Source organism: Topomyia yanbarensis, chromosome 3 (assembly GCF_030247195.1).
Source record: "Topomyia yanbarensis strain Yona2022 chromosome 3, ASM3024719v1, whole genome shotgun sequence".
NCBI classification, from domain to species: Eukaryota; Metazoa; Arthropoda; class Insecta; order Diptera; family Culicidae; genus Topomyia; species Topomyia yanbarensis.
The window spans coordinates 141,320,757-141,335,696 of NC_080672.1; positions in this window are offsets into that span (position 1 = coordinate 141,320,757).

The window sequence follows — 14,940 nt, forward strand, 5'->3', positions numbered from 1 at the left end:
ACTTTTGGTGATAATCTGATGTATACAGTGGCACCTAGCGGCGAAAATGTGAGCAAGTGGGTTTTCTCCATGTAAATTGTCGAAAAATCCCATACAAACTTCAAGCACGTTGGTCCGGTAGCTAGACTTGTCCGATTTGCTTCAAATTTGGAGCAAGTACTCTTGGTGGGACTAGAAATCGACTCAGGGGTGGGCCGATTGAGTTTTCAAAAATTCATTATTTTTCTGGGCAGTCTAATGGTTAGTCATCTTTTGTGATCCTAGTCTACCATATAAGTGGAACTTTTCGTAATATTACCATAGCTGAGAAACAGCTGGTGGTCCGTTTGGGTTTTGGGCCAGTTCTACCTAGCATATTACCTATCTGAATATTACACAGTACTTCTAAATATATTATAGTTTAGTGACCCGAAGCATTTGACAAATTATAATTATATGAACTAATCCTGTTTTACTCGATTGCTCACTGACAGTTATAACCATCGCACAACAACCGCACGATACGCTATCATGCCCGTTTTTCCCCGATTCCCCTTTCGTTTGAGTTTATGTTCAAAACCTAATATATAACTAGGAAGAATGCTGAATACGGCTGACCAAAATTAGCATTCCTTATGTAAAAACCTGTTTTAATCCACCTAGTGGTGCAATTGTGCCTTTCTCATTTGTGTCCAAACTACGATTCCATAACTGGTTATGTTCAGTACAATGCTGGAATGTATATTACATATTCAGTACGATTTGCACATACATAGTACATACAATGGATCGACAGCCACGATTTTGAGATACTATGTGTCGACACTGAAACATCGCTTGAAACCAGCGGCGGATCAAGGAAGATCAAGATCCGTTAAGAAATTTTAAACTAGTTATAATTTTAAAGTAGCAACCTCTTACTGCATACTCCTACCTAAGCCAATACAAGCCGGGATTAGGTTGACGATTTTTAGAGCGATTGCATAAACTTTCTATATGAGAAAGGCAAAAATGTGCCAAAGTCAATTTTCGTAAAAAAAAATTTTTTTCGAGGTTGCATCAAATCTCAACGTTTCATGCATTTTAAAGTCATTTGGCATCCAAAATACAAATTCGATTTTGAAATTTTCCCTTACTCCCCTCTTTGAGAATTCTCCATTTCAGTTTATATGGGAATTTGCTGTGTGGTCGCACTCTTCAACCCGTAATTCCGGAACCAGAAGTCCAATCAACAGAAAATTCAATAGCAGCCGATGGGAAGGTTGTACCTTTCACTAAGTTCGTGCAAATCGGTCCAGCCATCTCTGAGAAACAGAAGTGACATTTTTTTCCACATACACACACATACATACACACACAGACATTTTCCGATCTCGACGAACTCAGTCGAATGGTAAATGACATTCGGCCCCCCGGGTCGGGATTAGGTTGACGATTTCTACAGCGATTACATAACCTTTCTTTATGAGAAAGGCAAAAAGTTCAAAGAATCAATTGAAGATAATCAGAATAATCTCACGAAACGTTTACACCCATTTTACCCCAATTCTTCGCAAAACTAAAGTTTAAAATTAATCCTGGCATAATATTTCTGTAAAAGGTTATATGCGGCTGATCAAAAGTTGTAATTTTTATGTATAAAGGTCCAGGTTATCGCTTGAATATAGTTAGACCGGCAGCCCACAACGTGTGTTCTTGTTTTATCCCAATTCCTCCCATTACTCAAGTGCAAAGTTAAACCTGAATCTACATTTCAGAAAGAGGCTGAATGCGGTTGATCGAAAATAATATTTCTTATGCAAAATATTCTGTGTGCCCGTTTTACCCCAACCCTTCCCATATCTTAAGTAGGAAGTTAAACCTGGCTGTGCTTCTCGAAAAGAGGCTGAAGGAGGCTGATGACAAGTAGTAATTCTTATGTACAAAAATCCGGGGAATCGGTTGAAAATAGTTAGAATGACCGCACGAAATTTCAAAAAGAGGCCGAAAGCGGCTGATCAAAAGTAATGTTTTATGTTAAATGGTCAAGGAAATTGATTGAAGATAGTTCGAATGACCGGACAAAACATGTGTACCCGTTTTACCCCAAATTCATCCCATAAATCAAGTGTGAAGTTAAACCTGGCTGTGCTTCTCGGAAAGAGACTGAATGCGGCTGATGAAAAGTAGCAATTCTTATGTAAAAACTTCCGAGAAATTGACTGAAGATAGTTAGACTGACCGCACGAAGCGTGTATACCCGTTTTACCTCAATTCTTTGCATGATGTATGTAAGGAGTTATACCTTACTCATCGTTTCAGAAAGATGTTGAAAGCGGCTCCCCGAAGTAGTTTTTCCTATATAAAACAGTTCAGGGAATCGATTGAACATACTTGGAATGACCGCACGAAAGATGTTTACCCGTTTCACCCGAATTATTTCCCTTATACTAGTGTAAAATTATACTTAGCCAGCATTTCAGAAAGAGGCTGAAAGCGGCTGATAAAAAGTATTATTGTAGGTATTGAGACTGTGGCGGGGATCACGATATTGTTGGAAATCTGTGATGCATCATCACAGTTCCTCGATGGCGGAGTGGTTAATGCACCCAACTAGAGACTGGGTGATCGCAGGTTCGATTCATGCTTGAGGACATATCTTTTCCCAATGTGTCCAATAAAAGGTGAATTGTCACCGTTTCCGTTTAATTCTTTCTATTTCCCATTGGACACCACGTTCCGAAAAACCTTGGAAAAAAGTTAAAAACAAGACTCACGTCTAAACAAGGAATATGTATTTTTTATGATAAATACTTAAGGGAATCAATTGAAGATAGCTAGAATGTACGCACGAAACATGTGTACCCGTTTTACCCTAAGTTCCTCTCATAACTAAAGAGTGAAGTTAAACCTGGCTGTACTTCTCCGAAAGAAGCTGCATGCATCTGAAGAAAAGTAGTGATTCCTATGCACAAGAAATTCGCGTTCAGTCTGTTTCTGAGATGATGAGTAAGATATAACTTCACACATACACACCTAGAAAAAATCGTGTAAATTTACGTCTCCTGACCCTGACATATACGAGCATCAAAAATGACTTACTTTTACATTTCATTCTAATTTTACTTGTCGTTGAATTTCGATAATCATGTAATTTTATGCCACATATGGCGATTGTTCTGAATGGCAGTACGTGTAATTCTATGTCATTGCGCATGTAAAGTATATGTTTCATGTAAAATTAAACGGAGCGCGGTTATATTTCGGCATTTCGTGAATTACGGTTTATTAAATTATGTCATGCTTGCAATTACGTCAACGATAAAATTCATATTTTTTTGGTGTGTATATTACGTGGAGAATTGGGGTAAAACGGGTATACACGTTTCGGGCGTTCATTCTAGCTATCTTCAACAGATTTTCCGAATTTTTCTACATAAGATCTTTTCATCAGCCACCTTCGGTCTCTTTTCGAGAAGCACAACCAGGTTTATCTTCCCACTTGAGATATGGGAAGAGTTGGCGTAAAACGGGTACACACGTTTCGTGCGGCCATTATAACTATATTCAAGCGATAACCTGGACTTTTATACATAAAAATTATCATTTTTGATCAGCTGCATATATCCGTTTACCGAAATATAATGCCATGATTAATTTCAAACTTTAGTTTTGTAAAGAATTGGGGCAAAGTGGATGTATACGTTTTGTGAGATTATTCTTCTTATCTTCAATCGATTCTCTGGACTTTTTTACATGAGAAATACTAATTTTCGTCAGCCGTATTCAACTTTCATCCGAGCTATATATTCAGTTTTGAGCATAAATTCAAGTGAAAGGAGAAATTGGGGCAAAACGGGCATGATAGCCTACTTTACGGTCATTTTAAATACATGCAATCGACTCCCCAGACATTTTTACATAAGGAGTATGCATTTTCTATAACAACACAGCCTTCTATCAAGCTGCTGAGTAATGTCGCGTTTTTTATGCTTTTTTCACACTGCATCGGCTCAGACACTTACGCGTCAGCCATTCACTGATTCAATCGATATGCTACCTATAGGGCCCTATTCTCACAGTCACGTCACTCAGTGACTAGAAGAAAATTTCCTTCTAGTCACTAGGTGACGTGACTGTGAGAATAGGGCCCATAATCGCAAGTCAGTCCGATGCAGATAGAGAATCACATAGAACATGGAACTGACTTGCGCTTATGGGCAGTACGTGCCACAACCAATCTGGCACAACGTGCCCATTCCCCTCTACTAAACAAAAGGGCAGGATGTAATCAAAGTAGCTTATACAGCACAAATTCGTTAGTTGAGGGTTCGCTAGTTGGGCTGTTCGTTAGATGGGTGTTCGCTAGTTAGGGCATGCCCCAACCAAATACAAATTTGTATTTGCCCCAACTAAAAGACACTCTTATGTCTGAAACTGAACTTAAACTGAAAGTCAAAACGGTATTGACATTTAAGTCATTTATTTCAAGGGGCTCATTGGTTGATTTCTGTAGAGATCTAAAAAAACATACTTTGAAATTCAATAGAATTGAATTTATATTCCGGAAACAAAAAAACATTATGAAATTTGTAAATGTGTTAGATAATGCGCTTCTTTTATTTAGCATCAATTAGTTTGTGTAGCAGAAATGGTGATTGCTGATTTCTTGGAGGTTATCCCTGATGTATTCAATCACATTTTCAAATGACTTTATAACTAGTGTCAACTTAGTATGCTTGCGCTTCATCGTTTATTTTCAGCGGCGTATCCATTTCCTTGTTATGTGAAAGAATTGTAAACAAATGTAATTAATGGCAAAGAGAACACTAATGACATTCTTTTTCGTAAAATTCATCATTAAACGGGGAAGAAACAGCCAACTTTCGTGAACCGCAAAATATTTGTGTTTGTTTTTTATCGAAAGAAAACAATCAACGTTTCCCTCGGGTAATTTTTGCCAACTGTCAGTTGCCCCAATTAACGGATACGATTCGCTAGTTGGGGCGCAGTCGTGTCCCAACTAACGAATTTGCACTGTATTTGGGAAGGGAGAAGCCCATTAGGCATAACGTCGTTTGGCATAAAACCACTTAGCATAGCCACAGCGAGATTCAAGTGGTCGTTTGGCATAAAGTCAGTTGACATAAAGGTCATTTAGCATAATCGATTAAAACAAGATTGAAAATATAGATAGATTGCCATTTGGCATAATGACCGTTTGGCATAATGGCCATTTGATATAAAGCCATTTGGCATGATAGACATTAAAGCTAATTCCTCAGGTCTAATAATGAACAATTTTCGTCAACATATTAATCGCCAGATTTAATCTACCTTTATCTGGTTCCAGTTTAAAGCTACCAACTAATCGATTTAGTCGGTTGAAATAGACCGATCTCAACAGATTTCGTCGGTCACATTTAATTGGATGTCGCGTCGGCAGACGCCCATAAGAGTCGGTGCAGCAATCGACCGATTAATTTGTGGTGCAGTCGGCTGATTGTACTGATGCAAGCCCATTTAGTCTGTAGGGAAAATCGAGAGGATTTTTATGGGGTCAATAACTGAACTAATATGATACCAAATCGGTAATTTTTACGGATGTAGTTTCCCGAAATAGGGTTACTGTGCTCTAATTCATCTTAGCTCTTCTATTCAACGCATTACCTCAAATGGTAAGATGAATGAGGGTGCGTTGTACTCGACTTTTCGCTTCGCTCTAACGCAAGTATTTCATATTTTCCAAACCAGATTTTTTATTGATCTGCTTCTGAACAACGAAGCAAAGATATTAATACCTATTTAAGCGCATTCCAATCAGTGTAAGCCGAGTTATCAGCGAAATAGTGTGACATCGTGACTAATGAGATCAATAAAGGTACGTCTACCCTGCCATTGCACGATATGGACTATAGAAATTGTCCGAATTTTCCGGAAATACAATAAAACTACAGTCATTGCACACTGGACTTTTTTTTAAGAAGACTTGCTATGCAGACAACTGCACTGCGTTTTTAGCTCTCCACATTCATTTGAACATGAAAATTTGTTTGAATTTTATTGATTTTAAATGCAACTAAGAATTTCTAAGAGTTGGATTTCGATCGTAGTAACCGTGCGCTTCGAACGCGAAAATTTAGAATTATATTTTTCTTCTTCGTGTTACCACTGGACCGAAGAGGAGTTGAACTAGAGAAGTGGGATGATTTGGGAGTTTGTAGTCCAAGTTTGGTTCTTCACATCGTTGTCAGCAGTGCTTTACAGTTTTGAACGCCCGAGGACGGTGCTCGGCAAAATCGGCTTGGTTTCCTATTTTGTTTAAGATGATGTGGTCGAAATTTTCGGAGGACGTGGAGCGACTGAGGAATATATTGTACTGTGATACGGAGGACACCACTGCACTAGTTTTTGCAAGGATGACATGTGAAAGGAAACCGATGCGGGAGCGACTCGGACAATTTTGGTCGAACAAACCGGTGAGCCAAAGGTCCTAAGGCCATTGCTAATAGTTAATCAAGGTATGTATAAGGTAGCAAGCTGAGATACCTAATAAATTTATATATTAAACCAAAGTAAATAAAATTAGGATACACTAAATACCCGTCAATTTCTTGCGCACGCATTCGTGGCAAGGAATCGAAATTTTCATTATAATACTGGTATAATAATGATACACGTATGCGAGAATGCCGACAGGAAAGTGGCCTCGGAATGTGCCGCTAGATCTCTGTTATTCTGCAATGTGTCATTAGAAAATCGGTAGAGCTAATACCTTAAATATAAAAGTCAATGTTTGTATGTATATGATTTATAGTCTCCCAAACGGCTTAAGCGATTGCTGTCAAAATTTGCACATAGTAAGCATTTGTTATGAAGCGTGTTTGTGTCCTATTAGTTGGGGATTATCTGTCCGCCAGATGGCGCTTCGGAACAAATGGTGTTTTCCTCCTATTTCGTTGAAAGTCGCAGCAACGCGCGATGGGTATTAGCTAGTACCTAATAAATCCCGAGATTAAGTTATTTGCATGGGTGATTGGACCATATGCAGAAAACTTTTAATCATAATAGCAGTGCCGGCCAGTGGGATTTAGAAGGTTAAAACACATAACTAAGAATTTCTAATATTTTCAAAGTAATTATTGTCATTACTTTGAAAATATTTTTGATTTTTATAATAACTTGAAGCGTCTGAGATTTAAGCATAAGCATAAGCATAAGAGATCGCCCGTAGTTGCTACTCCGTTATTGACCAGAACCAAATTAGGTTGCAAAATGTTGATTGGAACAACATGCTTGGGAATAACATGATGAGCCACATTGTACAATCTATTCCGATCCCTGCATGCTGATCAATACCGACGCCGGCCACGTCCGAATGCAGATCTTCTGGGAAAGGAAGGAATGTTAGTCCGATACATGTTGCTACTAGAGACCGAGGAATCCTCTGCATCTCCACATGTATCACGGGAAGGGGAGAGTTGTTAGTAAGTGTGCCAATAGCGTTATCATGTAATAATTGCTCTGGGCAGCCGGCTGCCGAGAATTTGGGAAATTTATCATTTGTTGTATTAATACGATTAGCAAAATAAGCAACTTGAACTCCGGATAGCCGGCTATAAGGAGCACTGCTTATATTTTTTAATAATATTCAATCACGCGACGAATTTATTCGTGGTTTCTATCGTGTCGGTGCTGATTTTACCCGGCGATCGTTTGAATAAAATGAGGAATCTTATACCGAAGGTTCATCAGACTCTTCCATAGGTGTCGCGGAGTTGGTGGTTTGGAAGGAAATAGGGTCTAGGATTCGCTCCAAGCAAGCAATGCGACCTGTGAAGCATAGTTTATTAGGGATCATCCATAAATGACGTAGCATTTTCTGAGTAATTTTTACCACCCCCCCTCTCCCATCGTAGCATTTCGTCACAAACCTCTAAATACCCCCTGGTAATTACGTAGCTTGACGGTAACTCTCCCCCTGTCCCCGTGATTTTTTTTAAATAAAAACCGATGTTAGTTATTCCCCTTTGAAAAAGCTACATAGCCTGACATGACCCCCTACCCTCCCGTCGTCACACATCATCACAAAATGCAAAACTCTCCCCTCCCCCATATAATGCTACGTAATTTATGGGCGATCCCTTAGTTTGTAGTTCAGTTAGTTTTCGAAAACACGATCGCTCGAAAAAAATCTTGTTTAGTTTTTTGTTCATTTAAAATCTGGGTAGCCGGCTACCGAGAGTATCCTATGTTTTCTAAACAAAAGCAATTTCAACTCCACACAGCCGATCGTGGGAGTATTGCCCAGAAAAACTAATCTTATCTGCTTAATGGGCCAGATCACTATTTATTGCGACATTATTTAGACTAACTTCGCTATTCCTTCTCTACGATATATTTTTGGGTTGCAAACTATCGAGTGATAACACGTTATACAGACAAAGAGTTATGATAGCTCTAGATGTTATAAATCAGCGAAAGTGTTTCCTATTTCTAATATCGGATTGTTTGTGAAATACATGTATACGAACGATTATATCGAACATTGAAGGGAAATACAAAGGATCGTTAATGGACGGGCTTGTTATTAAAAACGGAACTTGAAATTAGATTCATTAAAACAGACGCGGCAAATTTTCAGTACGTTTTGATCCGCGTTCATCGATACTAGTCAAATTAAAGTCTTATTGGAGCTGATTATTCACTCACCAATAGCTTTTTTAATATAATAAACTTTCCCCAAAAGTTGAACAAAATCTATTTTCACACATCGTCGAACCTCCTGTGTATTGAAAATGTCCAAAACTATTGATTGTCAACTGCCAATAACTTCAATATAAAACACTCCCGAAAAGTTGACAAAAAGTTCGATTTTGACACATCGTCGGACCCCCCCCCCCCCTGTGCTTAGAAAATGTCCCTATTGATTTTCAACTGCCAACAACATGTCCTTCAATAGTTATTTATTTCTAAACAATTGAAATTTAATCGCATCAACTTCAACTCCAATAAACGGGAAAGTAACGCAAAATGTATCGCGATAAACACCGACGAATTATCGACGATGACGATGAATCCGACGATACATTATCGTTAACGGAGTTTCCGACGACGTTGACGGGTGGTTAACGTTATCGACGATGACGATTAATTATCGATTAACAACCCTGAACCTTAAGGTCCGCCCAGGTTAAGTCTTCGGTACGGAGCAATACCTCGACTTAGGAACTTCTAGCATGTTGTTAGTCGCCTCTTACGACATGGGAGGAGTTCCCAGAGGTTCTATTCTTGGCTGAAATAGTGCAAAAAGATTTCAGCCCGCCGGACACCACACGGCTTAATAACTTGAAGCGTCTGAGATTTTGCCATAAAATATATGCATATATAGTAATTTGTTTCCGTCGCATTTTTCTTCTTTTGAATATGAACTATCCTTGGGATTTTTCCTTCTTTTGAATGTAGATAGCAAGAACTCGACGAACTGAATCGAATGGTATATGTCACTCGGCCCTCCGTTAAAAAGTCGGTTTTTAGAGCAATTGCAATACCTTTCTATTGAGAGAGGCAAAAAAGTAAGCGTCAAATGAACAAACATTTAGAAAGCAAGATACTATATGACACAAATTAGATTTCATATTGTATAAATAGTAGTTTGGTTAAACATTGTAGAAATCCAAATATTCGCAAATGAAATGGTTAATACAAAAAGGAAAAATATTTCTTTTTCGCTGATTTCCGCCAATTTCCTTGACCTGAGATCTGCAGTTTGAAACTAGCATATCATTAGTAGATTACAATTACAGATTTTTTGTTGCATGATATTTCACAAATTTGTTAACTATCATACAACATAGTTCTAAATGCAGATGTTCTCAATGCACAGTGGTCCAGGAAGCGAAATTAGCGGGAAACAATTGTTAACGCATTCATCTTTACGTTTAGAGATTTGGTGTCTTAGAATCATTTATTGTGCGTGACAAACTGCATCTTTTGGCTGAAACGGTTTTAGGGTGGTTCTTAAAATGTCAAAGTTGTAGACATTATTTAAAATTATAGTTCAGAGAGAATGATACTTTCTTCTGCAATATTCTAGAACAATCAATTCTGAGCAACTTTGTTAAAGATACTAACTTTGTATCTCAAACCGTTTTCATTTTATAGTGAGTTCCATATCATAACTTAGGGTGTCTCTCAAAAAGCAGTTTTCTCCATACAGTTTTTTTTATATGATTTTACTCACAAAAGTACCCTTCAGTGTACTTTTAGAGCATGATTGGAGGCAACTTTTTCTGAAGAAAGAAAAATTTTATCTTATCTGGTTCAAAAGTTATGCTTAATTTTCACTTAAAAATACGCCCTTTTAAAATGTCGATATCTCAAAAGGGGGCAAACGAAAATTGATAATTTTGATTGCATTTGAAAGGCTGTACTTTTTACTTTGGAGAACGCTTTTTTCTCTTTCTTAAATAAATCAAATTTAAGTAAAAGCATTTTTGCGTATAATCCTACAGCGCTCATATTAAAACATATTTGTTTTACGCGGATTCTGTGAATTCTTGTCAAGACTTTTCAAGGATACAGACTTCAGTGTTTATTTGCATTTTCGATAGCTCCATTATGTTTGTTGGTGGTGTGGTAGGGTGGAAGTAAGAGGAAAGCTATTCTAGTTTCTATTGCACTCGTATGCAAGTTATTTAATATACTGGTTCTCAGGACTAAAGCAAATATATTAACCCTAACGCATTGATCATAATTTATATGCATTTCAACGATTGTACATAGGTCGAGTAATTAATGATAGAGTGCGCTACCCTAACGAGTGAGCCCAAAGTAGGGTCATCATCCTATTTGCAATATGAAAAGCCTGCAAATGTATGTGATCCTTGAAAAGTCTTTATAAGAATTCACAGAATCAGTGTAAAACAAATATTTTTTAATATGGGCGCTGTAGGATTATACGCAAAAATGCTTTTACTTAAATTTGATTTATTTGAGAAAGAGAAAAAAGCGTTCTCCAATTTTTCAATATATTATAGGCAAAAGTACAGCCTCAAATGCAGTCAAAATTATCAATTTTCGTTTGCCCCCTTTTGAGATATCGACATTTGAAAAGGGCATATTTTAAGTGAAAATTAAGTATAACTTTTGAGCCAGCCAAGATAAAATTTTTCTTTCTTCAGCAAAAGTTGCCTCTAATCATGCTCTAAAAGTACACTGAAGGGTACTTTTGTGAGAAAAATAATATTAAAAAACTGTATGGAGAAAACTGCTTTTATGAGAGACACCCTAAGTTATGATATGGAACTCACTATAAAATGAAAACGGTTTGAGATAAAAAGTTAGTATCTTCAACAAAGTTACTCAGAATTGATTATTCTATAATATTGCTGAAAGAACTATCATTCTCTCTGAACTATAATTTGAAATAATGTCTACAACTTTGACATTTTAAGGGCCACCCTAAAACCGTTTCAGCCAAAAGATGCAGTTTGTCACGCACAATAAATGTTTCTAAGACACCAAATCTCTAAACCTAAAGATTAATGCGTTAACAATTGTTTCCCGCTAATTTCGCTTCCTGGACCACTGTGCAATGCACAAATTCCATGCTTACCTAAGTTTTCTATGTAATGAATCTCACACAGAAATATTCTTCGTCTCACTGAAATTGATTCCTTCTTTCAAACATGAGCAGTTCTTGGAATCGTACTTATTTTAGTGAATCACAACGCCATAAAAATTTGGACAAGTATTTTCATACTTTATGCTAAATGGCTCTTATGCCAAACGGCCTTTATGCCATTATGCCAAACGACCTTAATAGCATTCAATCTCCTGTGCATTTTATGCCAAATGACCATTATGGCAAATGGCTATTATGTCAAATGACCTACTATCATTTTTTTTTCTTGTGCCAATCAGGCATTATGCCAACCGAAGTTATGGCAAACAGGATAGCCCCGTTCGTTTCATGATGACTGAAGCAGAAAGTAGATTGAGTATCGTAGCAGTTGTTTTCGGTGGTTGGAAACAGATAGATGTTTAAGGGGGTCTTCTACTCTCATGATTTCAAAATATCGATTTTTTCTTTGTTTAATTTCAATCTATATGTATCTGAGAATACGCCACAGAAAGGATTTGGCGAAAACCATATTCCTTGGCATGTTTCTGGGAACCGAAAGGTACTCTTCTCCGGCCGTTTTTGAGATACTAAGCGCGGCGGCACCACGGTGGCGCTTGTCTATGGAAAAATCATTGTTTAAAGAATTCACCGGTCCATTCTTTACGGTTTATGTATATGTGAGCGTCTGTGAATGGTTTCTTGCTTTTTTTGGGACGAGATTATCGTACGGAAGAAAGAATGCGTCGGACATGTTGAGAAGCGTATGGGAATGAGATTACGAAAACTAAAGAAAGAAAACAAAGGTATCTGTGGGAAAGGAAAGGGAAAGTTGAGGGACAAATCAATCGGCAAAAATTTTATGGGCTGCCGATTCGGAGAAACTCAAATTCTTTAGAACATAGAACAGAAGTGCAATCTGGGCTTCCCTGGAACACTGCTCGTCATCGAACGAAAATCCCTAACGCTCAAAGTGTTCACCCGGCGAGGACAGTTGGTGCAAGTGGCATCAGGCTGAAGTAAAAGAAGCTTCAGAAACTTTCGAACGTGTCAGGATCTACGAAAGTCTATCATCTAATGATTTATTAGCAAGATGCATAGGAGCTCACGCCCAAAACATCAATGAGTCTCGGAATAGTGAAATCTGTTCCTTGGCGCCAAAACACATGCACAAATTTTGGCAGTCAGCATCTTCAACCAAGGATTTTCATCGATCTTACAAGCTATGCAGGTGATGAGAATTACTTTGGGGACTGAAGCTGAAAGATGTGCTACTCGACTCGACAGTGAACGTATAACTCGTTCTGAACGCAAAGTGGGTGTCGCGGCAAAACAGGCCCGAATTTAACAGAAAGCAAAATGTGCAAAGCCTAGAACATTTTCATGAGGAGGAAGGTGAGCTCTGCGGACCCGGTATAATAGATTATCAGACTTTTCATAGAAGTACTGGTCCGATTTCAATAATTTTTTCTCCAACTGTTCAGAAAATACACCATTATATTTGGTCGAGAGGGATTTGTAAAATGTCAATTTGTTCCAGTTTTATGGCCCTTAATAGGCCAAAAACATCGTAAATATTGGAAATTTTCACAAATCTTTACATAACTTTTACAAATTACAAAATAAAAGAAATCCTTCTCGTCTAAACATAGCCAACGTGACCATAATTATAAAAAATATGAGTTTTCTGATTACAGATTACCCAATTTGCCAAAACTTTACTTAAGCGGGACTCATGCAGTTTCAACACCACTGTCATCAATGAATTTTCAAGCTCGCTAGAGATTTTTCTTTTCGTCTTGAAATGTAAAATTTAAAAGTCAAAACATGTATCTTCAAAATAAAAAAAAAGTTTTAAAATCCATTAAGTAGATGCTTTACAATTTATTCACAAAAAAGTGCTCAATTTTAGGCCTCGCGAGTAGAGGACCCCCTTAATATAGATGATCTACACGATTAAGGGGAAACACCACTGTGGAATTTTAAAAACGAATCGATTTTCTATTTATTAGTCTAAAATGTGCTTTTGGATGTTAAAAATGATATCCAAAAAAATGGACGACGAAAACAATACATAAATGTTCCAATTTTCAATTCTGCCGCAACGCCATTTATGTATATACCGTGTGTACTGAAAACTTTAACCGCGTTTTTCTCGAAACCACTTTTTTTGAGCTGACCGGAAATGTAATTCGAACAAATGATTTTTGATCGCTTTGAAATTTTCAGTTTATTCAAAATTGATTTCTCCAGCGACGCGCGTAGGATTTTATTTTTTCATTGCTTAATTTTTTTCAAAGTAACTATTTTGTGTCGATTTTTGTCCATTAACGTGTTCGATCGCGTGGGCGTTTGCATGTCGCGTGTGCTAGCGTGCATGTAACTTCGCATGTATAAATTCGATTTTATATAACCGTGTTTCCATTCGCATATTCGCCTGTCTTAGATGATAGCGCGCGGACTGTGAATTTGATACTTAATTTTCGCAGTATGGCTCAAATGCTAAAAGAGAGTACGTTCTTCCATATCACTTTCGCGTATTCGAGATTTTGGATGTATTGGTGGATGATCGCATTTGCATGTTCGCCCCTGCCAATTCACGACGATGAACTCAATTTTGTGTCGATTTTTATGAATGAAAAACAAAAGTGCACAATTTCGCGTAAAATAAAAATATCGATGAAAAATCCTGTGTGCATCGCGTATTATTGACATAAGGATTCAGAAAAACTGTAGTTTTTTGCTCTAGGTTAAAAATAACGAGAACTAGATTCCCGGCCGTGGACCCCTTCCAAAAAAACGCACATGGCAGAAAATGCTGTACAGCCGCTATCTTGTGATGAAATTACTTGAAAAAAATATTTTGTGTAATTCAATACTTATGTTGTACATTAGAGTGACAGGAAAAAATGATTCTTCTGAACATACTATAGGGCTAAACCTATCGATTATTTCACAAAAATGCAAATCAAGCACATACTGATACACAACCATGCACTGCTAGGCCCCATACAAAACTGACTCAGACATCACTTCGTTAAAAGTTTAATAACTTCTTTTAACAAAGCCGGATTCACTAGCAGTCTTCGACAAAGTTGTATACAATTAAATTATCTTTCTAATTTTCACTTAGGGACCATTCATAAATTACGTAACGCATTTAGGGGGGGGGGGGGGGGTACGACAAGTTGTGACATAGGGGGAGGGGGTGTTAACTAAATCGTTACGTAACATGTTTTCATCGAAGAAAAAAATGTTTTCTTAGAATTTGTTACGTAACAGGGGAGGGGGGGGATGGACAAATTTGTGACAATTTGTTACATAGGGGGAGGGGGGAGTCAATTTTGGGCAATTTTTGC